The sequence below is a fragment of the Prunus avium genome, chromosome 4, assembly GCF_965620075.1.
Source record: "Prunus avium chromosome 4, drPruAviu1.hap1.1, whole genome shotgun sequence".
In the NCBI taxonomy this organism is placed as follows: domain Eukaryota; kingdom Viridiplantae; phylum Streptophyta; class Magnoliopsida; order Rosales; family Rosaceae; genus Prunus; species Prunus avium.
This window is the reverse complement of record NC_142287.1, coordinates 20,155,849-20,175,838: the sequence shown is the minus strand read 5'-3', so window position 1 is coordinate 20,175,838 and position 19,990 is coordinate 20,155,849. Positions and strand designations below refer to the sequence as shown.

The 19,990-nt window shown below is 40.9% G+C and overlaps 1 long non-coding RNA gene across 2 annotated transcripts; it reads left to right on the top strand.

Annotated features, from left to right (window-relative positions):
- The first annotated feature begins 16,690 nt into the window (after positions 1 to 16,690).
- LOC110771917 (uncharacterized) lies at positions 16,691 to 19,758 on the top strand. 2 transcript variants are annotated; one of them, XR_015835199.1, is made up of 5 exons: positions 16,691 to 17,161; positions 17,364 to 17,431; positions 17,843 to 18,030; positions 18,926 to 18,992; positions 19,137 to 19,758. It is a non-coding gene; the product is annotated as an uncharacterized LOC110771917 (long non-coding RNA). The 2 variants fall into 2 exon arrangements; XR_015835198.1 differs by having other exon boundaries at positions 16,692 to 17,161; positions 19,374 to 19,758.
- The last annotated feature ends 232 nt before the right edge of the window (positions 19,759 to 19,990 follow it).

The following is a 19,990-nucleotide window of genomic DNA, read 5'->3' as shown; positions in this document are numbered from 1 at the left end:
CAGGGCATTGTAGAGACTATTTATAATACTCCCTTGCTTCCTTGCAATACATGGCCCGCTGACTTGTCATCAAAACAGAAGCAAAGCAAGCATCAGCTAAAAAAATAAATGTACTAGGTTTGGAGAAACTAGACCCGCAGAGGCAGCGCCATCCCTATGGATCAGGACTGTCCACGGCCGTCCTCCCCCCCTAACTTCCCCTGTTGTCTCCCTTATTATTGAGTTATGTTTTTTTTGGTCCGAATATCTTACTGACATGTCATCTCAATATTTACATCACAAGTGCAAGAACACAAGGGGATGCGAACCATTTATTTTGCGAGCAACAAGTTCTTTTAGAGTGTGTTTGGATGAGGTATTTAGAGATGGGATTTGAGGTAAGTGGAACTTGAAAGTCCCATACGACCAAAGTAACTTGTTTGGCAAAATTTTAAAAAAATTTGAGAAATGACAAGGAACTTTGGAAGCCCAAAGTCCGATGAGTAAGTAACGCATCAATAGGTGTTATCTCACAAAGCTTGGCGTCTGATCTTCAATGCACTGCCAGTTCGACAAATTGTCAAGCCTGGTCTTCACTTCCCAGTTCGACACATGGGACCAAATTATCAGAAACCATTGTAGGATTTATCTGCGAGGTCCACGTGTTGTCAAGTTGACATCAATTTTACATGCCAAAACCTTATTAGCTCATAAAAAGAAGTTTTGCTTTTGCTGGAATCTCATAAAAACAAGTTAGTTATCCCATGAGATTGAAGCGATGTTCTTCAAACTAATAAGTAGGAATTATACATTTTGACGGTATGAATTATACATGGTAGATAATAATCTTCGAATATTTAATTACGTTCAAGTTAATAATTAATTAATAGGTGAGGGATGTTTTGAGAGAGAGAGAGAGAGAGAGAGAGAGAGAGGTGAGGGGTGTTTGGATGTTGAATTACATTTATTTTATTTTCTGGAATATTTGGTAAATTTCATATTTATAAGAAATCATCCCCTTACGTTGAAGTCACATCATTTTAAAATACCCTCATTTTAGTGTTTGCGTTGGATATATCTTTTCATGTTAGAATTCCATATTATTATTTTGGTAAATTAAAGCTTCGGTAGGTATCATATAATAATATAAACATTAATTTTGAAGCCCTTGAGTTAGCTAAATGGTAAGGTGATTAAGTGAGAATAAATGAGCGTAAGGCTTCATCAATCAAGGTTAAATTTTCTTCCTTCAGTAATAATGTAAGCGTTGGCTTGCAGCATGGTTCCAAGGAGGCTAGCTGGAAAACTTTTCTAGGCTTGGGGCTCTCAGAACTTGATTAGGCCTAGCAGGGGCAGTTATCTAATGAGAACACTTATATGAGAATATTATATGAGAATACAGTTGGATTTAATCTAACGGTTGCGTAAAAAGCAATTGTAAGTGAAATGTTGTATTAGAACGAGACTTTCTTCTCTCTCCTCTCTCCAAAACGTCCCATCCAAAACAGTTGTTCATTTGTTCAATTAAGAGGCCAATTTTTTTATCTGCTTTGATTGAGAGAGAACACTAACACTGAAGAGAGAGCGCCCCTATCATTCAACAATACCTCTTTGCGCCACCGCCAATGCTCGTTGAGTTGTTCGCCGTTACCATCAAGTAATACGAATACGTTTGATTAGGGTTGGATATGGTGAGTAGGGTGTACTTATTAAAATTATATTTGTTTCACAATTCATTATATCCTTTTTGGTCATTTTATATTAGGGTAAATTAGTCATTCAATAAATAGTTTAGTAGTGGGGTGTACTCAGTTAATTTTAGGGTTCGTTTAGCAACACTCTATAATAATATAAACATTAATTTTGAAGCCCTTGAGTTAGCTAAATGGTAAGGTGATTAAGTGAGAATAAATGAGCGTAAGGCTTCATCAATCAAGGTTAAATTTTCTTCCTTTAGTAATAATGTAAGCGTTGGCCTGCAGCATGGTTCCAAGGAGCCTAGCTGGAAAACTTTTCTAGGCTTGGGGCTCTCAGAACTTGATTAGGCCTAGCAGGGGCAGTTATCTAATGAGAACACTTATATGAGAATATTACATGAGAACACCGTTGGATCTAATCTAACGGCTGCATAAAAAGCAATTGTAAATGAAATGTTGTATTAGAACGAGACTTTCTTCTCTCTCCTCTCTCCAAAACGTCCCCTCCAAAACAGTTGTTCATTTGTTCAATTAAGAGGCCAATTTTTTTATCTGCTTTGATTGAGGGAGAACACTAACACTGAAGAGAGAGCGCCCCTGTAATTCCTTATTCGCTTTGAGGAAGAACACTGAAGAGCACCCTCAATTTTTCTGGCTTTCTCATTCAGGCGAAACAAAGCAATCTTCGATTTTATATTTTAATCTTTGTGGTTTGGTCTTTCTGATCAGAGCATTCGTCAATCCTTAGCTTGGTGGGGATGTAAAGAATCTCTCAAAAAGGGACTCTTTCTTTTTCTTTTTTTTCTTTTTTTTTAAAAAAAAAGCAAATTCTCCTTATTGCTAAAAGAGCTTCCTCCTTCTTTTCCATCTAAAGTACGGAACTTTTATTCCTTGGTCCAAAACGACGTTGTTTTGGCCAGAATTTTTTTAAAATATGTATATAAAAGTGCGCTGCACGCAGTGGCGCAACAAAGGAAAGGAACTCTAGGAGGCCTTTTTTCGAACAGGTGGAGTCCAAACCCCTCACGGCTCCATGAAAGTAATTTCAAACGTGTGGATTTTATTTTCTCAAAAGCAATCTCTGGTGCTCCTCTCGACCAACCTTCATTAACTGCATTAACACAATCATCATGTTTTGACCAAGCTTCTTCAAAACAGCAGAAACGCTTCCTAGGGTGCCTACAGAGCACACCCATCCCTAAAGATAGACGAATAGGTAGGTGGTCTGACTTAGACGAGTACAAGTGAATCACTTTGGCTTGTGGGAAAACCCCGCACCACTCCAAGGTCGCCAATACACCGTCCAACCGAACTCTGATTTCCTCGCGATTGTTACGCCACCAAGTAAAATTGGGGCCCAGGAAGCTGAGGTTCTTCAAGCCGCACCCATCAATAGCTTGTCTAAAAAATTTCATGTGGTGTTCATTTCGTACCGCTCCCCCCAGTTTTTCTTAGGCTGCCAATATCTCGTTGAAATCACCCAAACACACCCATGGGAGAAACCTAGCAGTACCCAATCGACTCAACAAATCACAGGACTTATGCCTCCCAGAAGTTACTGGATGACTATAGAAGGCCGTCAATAGCCATTTACCATGCACACCCACTACCTGCACCTCAACATCAATATGGTGAGCTCTAAAAGAAAGAGCGCGTAAATCAACCTCCTCAGTCCGTAAAAGGCTTAATCCACTAGATGCCCCTACATTGTATCCCCGGCCCTAAGGCCCGTACGCAATAACCGACCTATTTGTCTCCCTAATTAATGACCCCAAGGTCAATTATGTACCAATTACATCCTTTCCTTAATTTTCTTGTTCAATTAAGGCAAGATTGACACCTATGGATCAGGACTGTCCACGGCCGTCCTCCCCCTAACTTCCCCTGTTGTCTCCCTTATTATTGAGTTTGTTTTTTTTTTTTTGTCCGAATACCTTACTTTCCTGTCATCTCAATATTTACATCACAAGTGCAAGAACACAAGGGGATGCGAACCTTTTATTTTGCTAGCAACAAGTTCTTTTAGAGTGTATTTGGATGATGTATTTAGAGATGGGATTTGAGGTAAGTAGAACTTGAAAGTCCCATACGAACAAAGTAACTTGTTTGGCAAAATTTAAAAAAGAATTTGAGAAATGAAAAGAAACTTTGGAAGCCCAAATCCCATGAGTAAGTAACACATCAATAGGTGTTATTTCACAAAGCTTGGCTTCTGATCTTCAATGCGCTGCCAGTTCGACAAATTGTCAAGCCTGGTCTTCACTTCCCAGTTCGACACATGGGACCACGTGTTGTCAAGTAGTTGACATCAATTTTACATGCCAAAACCTTATTAGCTCATAAAAAGAAGTTTTGTTTTTGCTGGAATCTCATAAAAAGAAGCGATGTTCTTCAAACTAATAAGTAGGAATTATACATTTTGACGGTATGAATTATACATGGTAGATAATAATCTTCGAATATTTAATTACGTTCAAGTTAATAATTAATTAATAGGTGAGGGGTGTTTTGAGAGAGAGAGAGAGAGAGAGAGAGAGAGGGGTGTTTGGATGTTGAATTACATTTATTTTATTTTCTGGAATATTTGGTAAATTTCATATTTATAAGAAATCATCCCCTTACGTTGAAGTCGCATCATTTTAAAATCCCCTCATTTTAGTGTTTGCGTTGGATATATCTTTTCATGTTAGAATTCCATATTATTATTTTGGTAAATTAAAGCTTCGGTAGGTATCATATAATAATATAAACATTAATTTTGAAGCCCTTGAGTTAGCTAAATGGTAAGGTGATTAAGTGAGAATAAATGAGCGTAAGGCTCCATCAATCAAGGTTAAATTTTCTTCCTTCAGTAATAATGTAAGCGTTGGCCTGCAGCATGGTTCCAATAGGCCTGGAAAATGGGCCGGGCCGGGCCAGCCCGGCCCTAAGAAGTGTGAGCCCAAGCCCTATCTTTCATGGGCTTTTTTGGCCCTAGACAACTATCGGGCCGGGCCGGGCCAGCCCACTATGAAATATGCAAAGCCCAGGCCCTACCCACGGGCCAAACTATTTCGGGCTTTCAAGACGGGCCTATATGGCCCTTGTCTATATATATATATATATATATATATATAACATTATTAAGACACAATTCCAATCCGAAAACAATAATAAATCTTCAAATCAATATAATATTTAGAGACTATGAATGCCAAGGCATTTATCAAAAATCTCAACTAAGATTTATGCTAAAATCCAATAATCCAAATGAGGATTTCGGCAATCTAGCAAGAACTTCAAATGGAAGGCCCATATACAAATGACTGACCCTGCCAAGCTATTTATAAAGGAAAAAATAATTGTGTTGATGTGTGAAGTCGATGTGGGACAGAAATAGACACCCACCCCCACTTACTCTTTCTTTTTCTTCCTTCCCAGCCTCCTCCACTTTATCTTTCTTCCTTTCAAGAGCGGGAAGAAGGAGACGAAGGAAGAGAAGAGAGCGATGGAAAAAAATAGAAAAAAGAGAGAGATATGGAAGATGACGCAAAAGAGGGAGAAGAGAAAAAATTGCAAAGACTAACAGAGGAAGAAGGAGGAAAAATAGAAAGAGAGAGGGAGAGAAGAATAAGGAAAAAAGAAATAAAAGAGAGAGGGAGAGATGGAAAGTAACGGAAGGAAGAAGAAGGGAAAAAAATAAAAAATGAAGGTGTTGGGAGGAGAGATGAGATATGAGACAAAGCATGCTCTTAAAAAATGAAGGTGTTGGGGAGATATGAGACAAAGTAACGGGCCTTTTCAAACTATTAATATTATATATAATATAACTATATTAATAAAATAAAATAATTATAATCGGGCCGGGCCGGGCTTTTAAAGGGCTTAAAAATGAAGCCCAAGCCCTACTCATTAGACTTCGGGCCGGGCCAAGCCCGCCCATTACTTCGGGCCGGGTAAGCCCATGCATTAAAAAATAGGGCCGGGTTCGGGCCAGCCCATCGGGCCCGGGCTTTTTTTCCAGGCCTAGTTCCAAGGAGCCTAGCTGGAAAACTTTTCTAGGCTTGAATTAGGCCTAGCAGGGGCGGTTATCGAGTGAGGACACCTATATGAGAAAATTATATGAGAACACCGTTGGATCTAATCTAACGGTTGCGTAAAAAGCAATTGTAAGTGAAATGTTGTATTAGAACGAGACTTTCTTCTCTCTCCTCTCTCCAAAACGTCTCATCCAAAACAGACGTCCCCTCCAAATTAAAAGGCCATTTTTTTTATCTACTTTGATTGAGGAAGAACACTAACACTGAAGAGAGAGCGCCCTTGTAATTCCTTATTCGCTTTGAGGAAGAACACTAAAGAGGGCCCTCATTTTTCTGGATTTCTCATTTAGGCAAAACAAAACAATCTTCGATTTTATATTTTAATCTTTGTGGTTTGGTCCTTCTGGTCAGAACATTCGTCAATCCTTGGGTTTGTGATAATCAGGACCTAGTACATCATGCTGAAATCACAACCCATATGGTTTATCACTTTCTTCCCTCTCCTTCCCCATGTATAGACTACAATATTTCTCGCCATGATCCAGCATGCCATATAGGTAACATGTGATTGGTAGTTTGTCGTACCAGAGCTGCACCCATTCCACCGTCTCACTAGCATCTGGCAATCGCACTACCAGCCAATGTCTTAGGGGCCTGCCAACATCTAGGAGAACCCTAATGCGTAAGTTGTGGGAACCGAATTAATTCATAACCCTAGGTCAAATAATTCCTTCCATTTGGGGATTATTTGACCTAATTGGGAATTATTCAATTTAATTGGGGGTTACCCAATTAAATAGAATGTTACCTAATTAGGTTGAGGATTGATTTGATTCCTACGAATATTCTCAATTAATGGAGGAGTTACCTAATTAAATTAGGTATTGATTTTATTGCTATCCTGATTAGGGATTTGATTTAAATCAAATAAATCAAATCCCTAATTAGTCAAATTTCGCCAAATTGGGGAGGAATAATTCCCTTCCATCTACGGAATTATTCCTCTGAAACCCTAGCTCCCAAGACCTCTATAAAAGGATGGCCACACACAAGGGTTGAGGTACGTCTAAACTCCTACTGAAACTCTGCAGAAACTATCTCTCAGAAACCCTAGCCGCCACTCTCTCTCTCCCTTTTATATAAGGCTCCGGCCACCACTCACGGCTCCGGCCACCCGGTTTTTACCACACATACATATTCCCGTACCCTATTTTAGGTATCGTTTCTCTTCAGATCGATTGAACTGACTTAGGCATCGGAGGGCCTTTGGCCAACACCCCCCGGGTGTGGTCCTCTTATTGCTATTCGTTTTGCAGGGAGAAAGAGAGGAGGAGAAGACGAAGGAATCTTTCAACCGAATATTCCCGTGGGAGGAAATTTGCTCCCACAAATTGGTGCTTTCATTGAGAGCACGAGTTATACTCAACGCGTGCTCAAGGAATCCGTTCCTCCTATTTTCCAATCCACCGAAGCCTTCCAAACAACCATGGTTGGAAGCAAACGTCTTAGAAGCAAAACCACCGCGATGGCGCACTCCGGAAATGCCAAAACCTCGCTGCCACCACGAGGTACAGCTGCTGCTAGCGATTTGCAGCAACCTCCCATTGCTGCAAGCACGTTCCAGCAGCTTCCCGGCGAGATCCAGCAACATCCGATGGCTGCCAGCGCGTTCCAGCAGCTCCCAGGAGACTTGCAGCAGCCTCCCATAGCTGCCAGGGCGTTCCAGCAGCTCCCCAACGCTTTCCAGCAGCCCCCCGTGGCTGCCCTTGCTGTCCAACCACCTCTGGGGGCCTCACAACCTCTCCAAACAGCTGCTGTACCTGTTTTGCAGCAGCCTCCCGCGGCTGCCAGCACATTTCCGCAGCTTCCCTTGACTGCCAATACATCGCAGCAACCTCCCATGGCTGCCCATACCTTGCCGCAGCCTCCAGAAGCCATAGAACGGCCGCCAATGGCCGCCGGAACGGCCATACATGCTGCTGGAATTGTTCCACCTCTTATTGCACATACCTTATTTAATAGATTTATTATTTAAAGGCACAAGTGATATTATAATTGGCATATAATCATGTTTCTATCATGCGAGCTAATTACATTTTATCACTAATGATCAGAAAAATACCAAATGAGTTGGTGGCTAACCTACGAGTCCTTGGTCCACCCGATCAACGATTCTCCAGTTAACCCGACGCATGATCCTTCAAGCATTCCCTCCATTGCCTCCATGCTCGACGCACGCTCCCGTGTACACCTCCCATGAAACCCTAGCCCGTATGCAGTTGGGCTCCACACACTTCTCTCCTCCCGATCCACGAAGTCAAGCAAACCTTAATTAGAGAGTTGACCAGCTAGCTCAGAAAGTTGACCAGCTCCTCAACCATATAAACTTAGCTCAAAACCTTGGCCTTGGACCACTGGGCGAAGAGAGAAGGATGGACGACTGCGCCAACAGGCAGATCGACGGGTGCCGAGCAGGTCGAGCAGGCATGAGCAGACAAGGAGAGGGACAACAACGTGATCAGCTCGCCAACATGTCGCAAGCATCCGCAAGCCACACTCAGCGCAACGTGCGAGGAAGGCTAGGCCCACGACTTGAGGTCCGCGCCCGATTGGGCCCGCAGAGGAATGTTCTTCAAAGGCTAGGCTCCCAGGGAGGTCAACCTGACAACCTTCACGGTGAGGATGGTGAGGACAACCTTCCGATCCCGAGAGCTGCCTAAAACACTTCAAAAGTGTCATGATCCTCCACAAGGCCGACAACGCATTGATGTGCAAGGTGTTTGTGATGACCCTACGGGGAGCAGCTCAAGATTGGTTCCACACCCTACCATCCGGGTCGATCAGCAGCTTCAAGGAGCTGGCATACGTCTTCGCCAAAGAATACACATCTTACCGAACAATCAAGAAGAACCCCGACCACTTGTTCAACATACGCAAGAAGTCCGACGAATCCCTTCGAGACTACATCAAGAGATTCAAAGCAGAAAAGGCCAACATCGTAGGATGTGACGACCAGATCGCCTCCTCTGCTTTCAAGAAAGGCCTTCCAGCTGAACACGACGTATACCGCGAGCTGACTATCGCTCCCAGCCAGACTCTGGCAGAGGTCCTCGCAATCGTGGAACACTAGGCGCTCTGGGATGATGATCGAATCGCCGTGAAAAGTTCTACTAAGCAGCAAGATCAACCAACCAAGCGGGCAGACCAAAAGAACGACGGGTTTGGCAACAGGAACAAGGACAAGCACAGGTCGCACCCAAAAGAGGACGCTATGGCAGGAGAAAATTACACTAAGTTCTCCATCACCATACACCAAATCTTAGCCCAAGTGAAGGACAAGTGGGATGACGAGTGCGAAGTAGCTTTTCAAAACTTGAAAACCTACCTCACTTCACCTCCCCTACTCTCAAAACCGATACCAGGCGAAGACTTGTACATCTACCTAGCGGTGTCTGACTCAGCTGTCAGCTTAGCTCTCATTCGAGAAGAGCTGGGGTCACAACATCATGTATTCTACATTTCAAAAGCTCTCCTCGGCGCAGAGACTCGCTATCTGAAAATGGAGAAGCTCTTTTTTTCGCTTGCCCGGAATTCATTGCAAGGGGGACGTCCAGTAAATCAAGGATCGTGAAGTAACTGCCAACGAGCCTCCACAAAAAAGTCATACGGATTAGCACGATCCTGACTCTAAGAGCCCGAGCTAACCACCGGGGAGCAGAAGAGAAGGATCAAGCAAGCGACTTTTGTCTCCCAAGCTGTCACCAGCTACCTAGTCATGGAAAACGATCCTGGCATCATCTTTTAAGAGAAGGAAATTCCAAGACAATGGAATGCCCATCATCTCCGGAGGTACTATCCACGATACTCCTCGCCTATCAGCTCGGCACCAAGCAGGCGGCCAAGCCTCCCTCACCTCCATTGAAGACAAGTTACTTTTGATGTTACCCCTGCAACTCATCTCTTTTGTTCAATAAAGAAATGAAGTCATGCATACATCAATACAAGTTCAAGCTCTCTCTAATGGAGTGTTCATAAATACAATCGACACGTCTCCGGACGTAGGTCAAACGGGCCACTCTTATCGACACGTCTCCGGACGTAGGCCAAACGGGCCGCTCTGATCGACACGTCTCCGGATGTAGGCCAAACGGGTCACTCTCATCGACACGTCTCCGGACGTAGGCCAAACGGGCCACTCTCATTGACACGTCTCCGGACGTAGGCCAAACGGGCCACACTGATCGACACGTCTCCGAACGTAGGCCAAACTGGTCATTCTCATCGACACGTCTCCAGACGTAGGCCAAACGGGCCACACTGATCGACACGTCTTCGGACGTAGGCCAAACGGACCACTCTCATCGACACATCTCCGGACGTAGGCCAAACGGGCCACTCTCATCCACACGTCTCCGGACGTAGGCCAAACGGGCCACACTCATCGACACGTCTCCGGACGTAGGCCAAACGGGCCACACTCATCGACACGTCTCCGGACGTAGGCCAAACGGGCCACACTTATCGACACGTCTCCGGACGTAGGCCAAACGGGCCACACTCATCGACACGTCTCCACACTCATCGACACGTCTCCGGACGTAGGCCAAACGGGCCACTCTCATCGACACGTCTCCGGACGTAGGCCAAACGGGCCACACTCATCGACACGTCTCCAGACGTACACTAAACGGGCCACTCTCATCGACATGTCTTTTGACATAGGCAGAACACGCCCGGAGTCCCTTAAGAGGGACCCTAGCCCTCGCCAATTTCCTAAGGAAAAACATCTTGCGGGAAAAACATACCACGCCCGGAGTCCCTTAAGGGGGACCCTGGCAATCATAAATCTCCAAAAGAAGATGCGCAATCAAAATACAGCAAGCTGACCAACCGGCCAAGTTCAACAAAAGGAAGATGGTCGAATAAGACCAATTATTCTAAACAAGAAAGCAAACTACAAGGTGAAAAGAAATAAAGGAGTCTTCATTTACTCTGAGACGCCAGCAGGAGATCCCTGATCTACAGCCTCTTCGGCATCCGCTTGATCAACCACGTTCTCAGCAGCTCCACCTGCTTGATCCGCGACGTCTGCCACTACCTCATCTGCTGCATCCTCCTCTGCTTCATCCTCTTTAGCTACCGCCTTTTCGGCTGCCTGCTCTTCAGCTCCTGCCATGTTCACAGAATTAACCTGCTCACTTTGCACATGGAGCAAGTCAGAACAGAGCATCTTAATGTCTCCATCTCTAATGCAAACTTGTTATAGGAGCCAAACCTAGCAAGAAGCTTGTCATAACCAAATGAGACGTCAGCATAATTGCGCTCAAGACGGAAGTAGGCATCTTTTCGACTAACCAAGTCACCAGCAGAAGAGGGGGCAACAGCAGGCGAGTTTCAGATAGTTTCAGCAGCAAAAACTAATCCTTTTTTTTAAGCAAATGGAGTGTCATTTCCCTTTGTTTTTCCAAGGAAAGACTCGAGCGGGTGCCAAGTTCGCCGGCCTGGCGGACGTGGTTAACCAATTCAGCACAAGTGGACGGGCTTAACAGAAAGTTCGTTTTGAGCATATCAGACACACGTGCATCCCCTGCAGGACTAGACTTGTTCGCCTTGGGATCAACTGTCGACGCTGAAGAAGAACCCTTCGCCCAGGCAGATGACTCTCTCATCTTCTTAGCCACCACCAACCTCACCTCCAAAAGAGTCAATGATACTGAATCAACTCCACGCTTGATTGCCCGTGACTCAACAGCTGGATCATGAGCAGACCTCCCGCTCCGATCTCCATCTTTTGACAGATGCAGACGACTCGAACTTCGAGGAGGAATGTCTGCATCTATTTGACGCTCGGAAGAACTAGATTGGGCACGAGCTGCTTCATGAAGCAGATCATGGTTTTCAAGCTTGTCAGCAGGAGGCTCGGGCAGAACACCCCGAACACCGCGCATGCCTCCAACCTTCGTGCTATATGCGTCCATGAGATGTTTGGCCCTGGCAGATGATGACAGAGCAGACCCCGTTGGAGTCTTCTCAGCATAAGGGAACCTTGGCTTCTTCCTCAATGGAGACACATTCTCTGCCTGCGAAGGAGTAGCTTCATCTCTTGAAGACTTGGCAGCAGCCTTTCTCTTTGGGGGAGATTCAGCAGAACACTTCTCCTGCCCAGCTGGCAGATCATCAGAGTTTGGACCATTCAGCTTCCATCTCTCAACATCCTGGGCAGGGGACAGACCACCGACTTTCTCCCAATACTCACCCAACTGATGACGCCCGCAACGCATAGGCAGTGGCTGGTCCACCTGCGCACCTGCTCCACCACAGCTGCTGCCCACTGCCAGCCGTTGCCTGTCACGACAACATCTAGTCGGGCTTCCCCTAGCTGATCCTCGAAGCAAAAAAGAAGAAAAAGAAAGACACGTGCTCGACTTACCTTGGGATGCACGGCGACTCATCTCTTCGACAAGCAGTACAAATTCTCCAAGATCTCTCTAAAGCTAGAAAGTAGAGAAGTTAAGTTTGCGATGTGAAGAAGAGTGAAGATAAGCCCTGCATTTATACATGTTCCGCATCCTAGGTCAAGAAAGAATCGCAAGCCCATTCCTACTGGGAACCGAACTCCAAGTGCAAGTCATATACCTCCTCCACTCAGGAGCCCAAATCCAAGAAGGAAACCCAGTTACAGCTGGACAGCCCAACATATGATTTACATCTCCTACATGCCACCACGCGCCATGCAGAAGCTGGGGGGCATTTGTGGGAACCGAATTAATTCATAACCCTAGGTCAAATAATTCCTTCCATTTGGGGATTATTTGACCTAATTGGGAATTATTCAATTTAATTGGGGGTTACCCAATTTAATAGAATGTTACCTAATTAGGTTGAGGATTGATTTGATTCCTACGAATATTCTCAATTAATGGAGGAGTTACCTAATTAAATTAGGTATTGATTTGATTGCTATCCTGATTAGGGATTTGATTTAAATCAAATAAATCAAATCCCTAATTAGTCAAATTTCGCCAAATTGGGGAGGAATAATTCCCTTCCATCTACGGAATTATTCATCTGAAACCCTAGCTCCCAAGACCTCTATAAAGGGATGGCCACACACAAGGGTTGAGGTACGTCTAAACTCCTACTGAAACTCTGCAGAAATTATCTCTCAGAAACCCTAGCCGCCACTCTCTCTCTCCCTTTTATATAAGGCTCCGGCCACCACTCACGGCTCTGGCCACCCAGTTTTTACCACACATACATATTCCCGTACCCTATTTTAGCTATCGTTTCTCTTCAGATCGATTGAACTGACTTAGGCATCGGAGGGCCTTTGGCCAACACCCCCCGGGTGTGGTCCTCTTATTGCTATTCATTTTGCAGGGAGAAAGAGAGGAGGAGAAGACGAAGGAATCTTTCAACCGAATATTCCCGTGGGAGGAAATTTGCTCCCACATAAGTAGCTACTGAGACAGTCACTGCACCTGCTCTGATCAATCACAAGTTTCCTTGATAATATTTATCTAATATATGGATAAAATACAATTTAATCAATGAAAAATAAAGACCCACATATTATACCAATCGATCAGAAAAACACCCACATGAAATCATGTACCTGAAATATAGGTAAATAGTGTTATTATTAGTAACGAAAAAAACTTATTGATAAATCGTGTGACCTATAAGTTAGGAACATAAATTAGAAGACTACCTATAAGTTAGGAACATAAATTAGAAGAATAAGGACCAAGTTTACATCTCCAAGGTCCACCCTTGTCTTAATATAGTAATGGATATCCTTTCTATTGTAAATTACGATATTACAAGTTTATGAATACACTTTATAAGTTTGTGGAACTTTGACATCCAAGTAATTGTAAAAGGGGTCCTTAATATTGTAAACTGTTGTGTTTACAAGAATAAGGACTACATTTACTTCTCCAAGGTCCATCCTTACCTTAACATTGTAAGAGAGATCCTTTCTAATATAAATTATAGTATTATAAGATTATGGATTATAAGAAACCTTAACGTTGTAATTATGGTGCAAAAACCCATAAATGAGAACCCAAATATTGTAATATACCAGATTAAGGATCCATTTTATAAGTATATGGAACATTTACGTCCAAACCATTGTAATACGAGCCCTTATTGTTGTCAACCGTTGAGTTTAAGAATACGGACCAAGTTTACATCTCCATGGTCCACCCTTAATATTGTAATGGATATCCTTTCTATTGTAAATTACGATATTACAGGTTTATGAATACACTTTATAAGTTTATGGAACTTTGACGTTCAAACTGTTGTGTTTACAAGAATAAGGACCACATTTACTTCTCCAATGTCCATCCTTACCTTAACATTGTAAGATAGATCATTTATAATGTAAATTTAGTATTATAAGATTATGGATTATAAGGAACCTTAACTTTGTAAGTATGGTGCAAAAACATGTAAATGGGAACCTAAATCTTGTAATATACTAGATTAAAGATCCATTTTATAAGTTTATGGAACATTTATGTCCAAACCATTGTAATACGAGTCCTTATTGTTGTAAACCGCTGTGTTTACAAGAATAAGGACCAAGTTTACATCTCCAAGGTCCACCATTGCCTTAATGTTGTAAGGGATATCTTTTCTATTGTAAATTATGATATTACAAGTTTATGGATATACTTTATAAATTTATGGAACTTTGATGCCCAAGTAATTATAAATGGGTCTTTAATATTGTAAACCCTAGTGTTTACAAGAATAAATTTCACAATTACTTCTCGAAGGTCCACATTTACCTTAATGTTGTAAGGGGGATCATTTTCTTTGTAAATGAGTATTTCAATGTTGTGGATTAGGATTCACCTTAACATTGTAACGAAGGTGCAAAGTCTCGTAAATGCGAAACCAAATATTGTAATGTACAAATTTTAGAATATGATTTACAAGTTTATGGAATGCATATGTCCATGATAGTGTAATAGTAGTCCTTGATGATGTAAACTCTTGTGTTTACAAGTCTAAGGACCCAATTTTACTTCTTCAATGTCTACTCTTATCTTAGCATTGTACTATGGGTCATTTTCTTTGTAAAAATCAATTTTATAAAAATCTATATTCTTAGATTTTAAATTATTAAGAATAAGATGTTATATTATATGCAAATATAGACTATACCTTAAACTAAGAACAAGTTTATAAAAATCTATATTCTTAGATGTTAAAATATTTGGTTAAATAACATTTGTATATTTTTTTTTAATGTATTTTATGCACACAAAATTGTTAATGGACGAGATATATATTTTATAAATGGTAATCAAGATGTTATCATGATTACTTAAAATTGAAATTTAACATAACCACAAATAAATAAATATTTGACATGTAAAAATCTAATGTTTTACTATCTACTTTTTGAAACTTTAAATTATTCTATTATTTTTCCTGATTTTGGTCATACCTAATATTTTTATATTTTACTAAAATATTTGGTTTTTTATTTATAGAAATCATTACATGCTAGTTACCGGTGGAGTAATAGAGAAATAATAGAAGTGAGATTAGTGGAAGACAAACATGGAACAAATTTTTTAATGCCTATTATTATTATTTTAACAGAGAAATAAATAATATATATATATATATAAACATGCTTTTTGTCTTTTTTATATAGCCCATGTTGGCTGTCAGCTTTTTTGGTTTGTTTTTTTCTCTTTCTTCCTTCACCGGTTGTACAGGTTGGTGGGATTCAATTTCAGTATTTATTAAGAGCTCTAATAATTTAATATTCCCACTGCCTTATTGGTTCACTATTTTACGCATGGACAGGAAAATGGACCACTGTATATGCGCCAAGAAATTAATTCAAAACCTACCACGTATAGATACAGCACCAATTTATTTACCAACTTTTTTATTTACCAACTTTTTAATATCAACGTGTATATCTTACTGCATTGTCATCATTGTATTTGGAAAATGTAGGCCCGATCCTTGTAAAATAGCGTACTAATTTAAGACCTTACTGTCTTGTCATGTCAATGTCAATGTTGTTGCAAGGAAGAAGATAATGGACTTTATGAAAGAAAACATGCCACCGCTGCCTTTTTGGTTCACTATTATCCGCACAGACAAGAAAATGGAGCACTATATGCGCCTAGAAACCTACCACTTATAAATACATTAATGACAGTGGCACCAACTTATTTTCCAACATCATTCATTTTAATTCAATTATTTTTGCTAAACCATTTTAATTCATTTAACTTAAATATGTTTATTTCTCGAACCCTTACCATCGCTCATCCTTCAAACCTCCATTGTTGTCCTATCAAAAACAAAAACAAAAACCCTCCATTGTTGTCATTGCATCCGTCTCCGTAGAGATGAGTTTTCGCTTTTCTTGCCATCCCACGCACTGACATCCTAAATCGATTTTGCGAAATATGGTATGGAGAACATGTCAGATGGGAGATTCACTCAGAGATTAGAGATCAGCCATGGACTTCGTTCATCTCAAAATGGTGTTTTAATCATGACTTCGCAACCAAGTGAAAAAAATTTGCAGATTTTGTGAGGATGATATGCCCCTGGTTTGGGTCTAAAGGCCTTCATGATCTTTGATCAAATCTACTCTGTAATGAAAAAAATTTAACACCCTCAAATCTAATCTTTTATGAAGAAAAAGAATATTAAAATCAGATGAAAGAGTGATGACTACAAGAGGAATGGGAGGGATGTGATATTGGGCGGCAATGGAGGGTGCCTCTGGGCTCTGGGGGTGGTGATTGGGTTCAAGGATGAGCCATGGTCGGTTTCAATGAAGAGATAGATATTAAAGTTAAATAAATTAAAGGGAAATATACAGATATAATCACTTTTTACAAATTGTATTAAAAAATGATCACATTACAAATTCTATTCAGATATAATCACTTGGGGACGTGAAATTACCTAAGTGCCCTCCATATAAAAACATATCTATTGTGGAGTTATTGGCCATCGATTGGCGACCTAACACTTCTGACTTCTCTCTCTGTCTCAGCTCTCTCTCACGGTTCGCTCTTCCTCTGTCGTCGCTTTCTCTATCCATCGACCACAACCACTCTGTTTCTCCCTCTGTCGCGAAAACCTAAGCCGAACTCTCTCGTTCTGTCTCTGGAGTCAATGTTAGGGTTTGTTGAGGGGGTTCTTGAAGGTGAAAGAGAGGGTTTCTTCGTTAAATGCTCTCTCCCTTGAACAATCTCTCAGTTCCCTCTCTTTTCATGTCTTCAATCGACGTCTTTCTCTTCTCCTCCGCTCCTTGAGGGCCTCAAAAAACCCTAATTCTTGGTTTCGATTCCGACTTATTTCACATACTTTCTCCTCATTCTCAATCTCTGACAGACAAAATTCGTGCTTTTCTTTACGTGTTTCTGGGATTTCCAATTCGGTTCTGTGCGCAAAAGGAGTGATACTAAGGTGGGTTTTGTATTTCTTATTGACTAGTTTGTGTTTTTGTATGGTTTTCATTTGAGAAGTATGATTTCACTAACGTGTGACTGATTTTGTGAAGTTTAGTAATTAGAGAGATTGGAAATTTCTGTATTTTAACTGTGAATTACTTCATGCTTGGATGAAACTTCTATTGGTCTGATTGATTTTGCTCTATGGACGACGAAAGTCGTGCTTTTTTGTAGGTGTTTCTGGGATTTCCAATTCGGTTCTGTGCGCAAAAGGAGTGATTGTAAGGTGGGTTTGGTATTTCTTATTGACTAGTTTGTCTTTTTGGATGGTTTTCATTTGAGAAGGATAATTTCACTAACCTGTGACTGATTTTGTGAAGTTCATTAATTAGAGAGATTGGCAATTTCTGTATTTTAACTGTGAATTACTTCATGCTTGGATGAAACTTCTATTCGTCTGATTGAGTTTGCTCTATGGACGATGAAGTGCCTCAATTTGGTATTTGTCATCTAGGATTGGTTCGTTTGTGATGCGTGTTTTCAATTCCATTTGTCATCTAGAATTGCTATTTGCAAATAACAAAATTTATATAGATTGCTGATCTCAGAAAATAGGAAGCTACCTTGCCTAATGCTTGTTCTTTCTCTGGCTAATCACTTAACTACTATGTTGTCCATTTGAATTTGATTTCATTAGGTTGGCTATCCAACATTGGGTGCATTTGCAGAGTTCGTCTCTGAATTTGACATGCCTAGTGGTTCAAGTTCAAAGAACAAAGATCCAAGTGTTCTTGAGACTGGTAGGCCTTTTAGCCCTGCCATGTTTGAAGGCGTTCTTAAAAATTTTACTCAAGATGTACCAACTAGCATCTCGGGCAGGCCAAGGTTTGTATCTGATCTGGGTCAATAATTTTCTGTTCTAGGTTTTGTCTTTTTGTATTTTTTATTTCTATGTTGAGCCTTCTTATTGCAAATTTAATCCTTGATGGTATTGCTGGCTAAAATTGTAAGGCACGATCATTGCAAAATGATTTAGACACATGCATCTATTTGTAGTCACAAAAGTTGTCCTTCCCTGCCACTTTTTTTCTTTTAAATCTCTTATGCACTGTTTCCTTTCTATCCTTATATTAATATCTTTTCACTATTTCCAAATAAACAAGAAAGGTCAGACATGTAGTGCAATTTTGTTACTTCGTGATTCTCATAAATCTTGTATTGATCGGTAATGGTTTTCCTTAAGTATTATTAGGCTTGATTGATAATTCTCATGCTTTACAATTTGTCTGATGGCTCGTCGGCACCCAGCCCCTCCAACGACGCCATCCATTTCCCTGATCAAATCCCAGTTCTCCACCCATCTATCTTCATAACCCAGTTCTCCTCCAAATTCCTCCCTTCCCTCAATCAAACAACCATAACTGCTTGAAGAAGATACTTTTATGAGTTTTTTTGTGTGTTAATTTTCTCTGATTTTCTATATATGTTTGTGAGTATTTTTTGTTGTGGGTTCCAAGTTTTAAATTTGCTATGATTTTTCTAGATATGTGTTTGGTTTTTGGGAATTTTGATTCTGCTGTTTTTTTTTTGGGGGGTGGGGGGGATTTGGTGAGTTCAGAATTTGGTCTTGTTTGCACAGGGCTGATTTTGGCATGAGTTGGGGCTGTAATTTCAACTTAGGATTGTGGTTTAGGGTTTCTAAGAAATGGATTTAAGCTTGTGGTTGTTGATTCCTTTTTTCAAGAAATTAACAATTCAAGCTTGCCATGGTTGCTGACAGAAACAAATGCTAAGCCTGGAGGGATCAGGGATCGAACTTCATTGGCCATCTACAAATGCTAAGCTTGGTGGGTTTTCTCAGTTTTTCTTACTTTACAAGCTTGATAAATTTCATTTTTAGGTGTTTTGATATTATGAGGAAAAATTATGATTTTTGGTTATAAAACATAGGATTTTGACATTCTGATCAAGTGGAGCTGTTTCTTCTTTAGATTATAGAGCCCCAGTCCCAGAAGATAGAAGTTGTTCTTTATTGTGGACAAGCATGGGTTGTAGCTGTCACTTTTTAAGACATAGTTCTTTCTTTTTCTTAGTTTCCCAGCTGTAGTGGCTGGTCTTATATTGTACAAGCCAAACTTTGATTATGATTTTACGTTAATCAGAATATCTAGATGGTATTCCTCCATGCCATTTCATATTATCTTAGTAGTTTAGCTACATTTTCCCAGGGCACCCTGAAAAGTGGAAAGCCAGTTGCTGTGAAGACACTTTCTGCTCGGTCGAAGCAGGGGAGTCTCTGAATTCTTAAATGAGATTATTGCTATATCAAATGTCAGGCATCCAAACCTTGTTGAGTTGATTGGGTGTTGTGTTCAAGGAGCTAATTCTGGCCTTATATTTTGTATCAGACAGACCATGTAATTATCTAGTCCTCGTTGAATGAAATTGAGCACAATTATTTAGTTCCCCATTGTTGAGGAAAAATTACTATAAAATCTTTATTTTTTGGTGTAGGGGTGTAAGAATGCGATTCCAGAGCGTCTTGTTCTTTTTTAAAGAGATCACGTTATATACATTCTGTATTGCTTGTATATTGCCCTGGTATTGCATGTATATTATTTCTTCTATATAGCCCTCGTATTGCTTGTTTAGTGCCATTTTAAGAGAATTTGCAGATATTGAAAACAAGAGAGAAAAGGAAGCCAATCAATATATTGCGTCTATATTGCTGATGTATTGCCCTCGTATCACTTTGTTTTTCAAGTCTTTTCGAAAGAAATTATATAGGTGGGAGTATTTAGTTTTTGTGCCCTCTTATTGCCCACGTATTACCCTCTTATTGCCT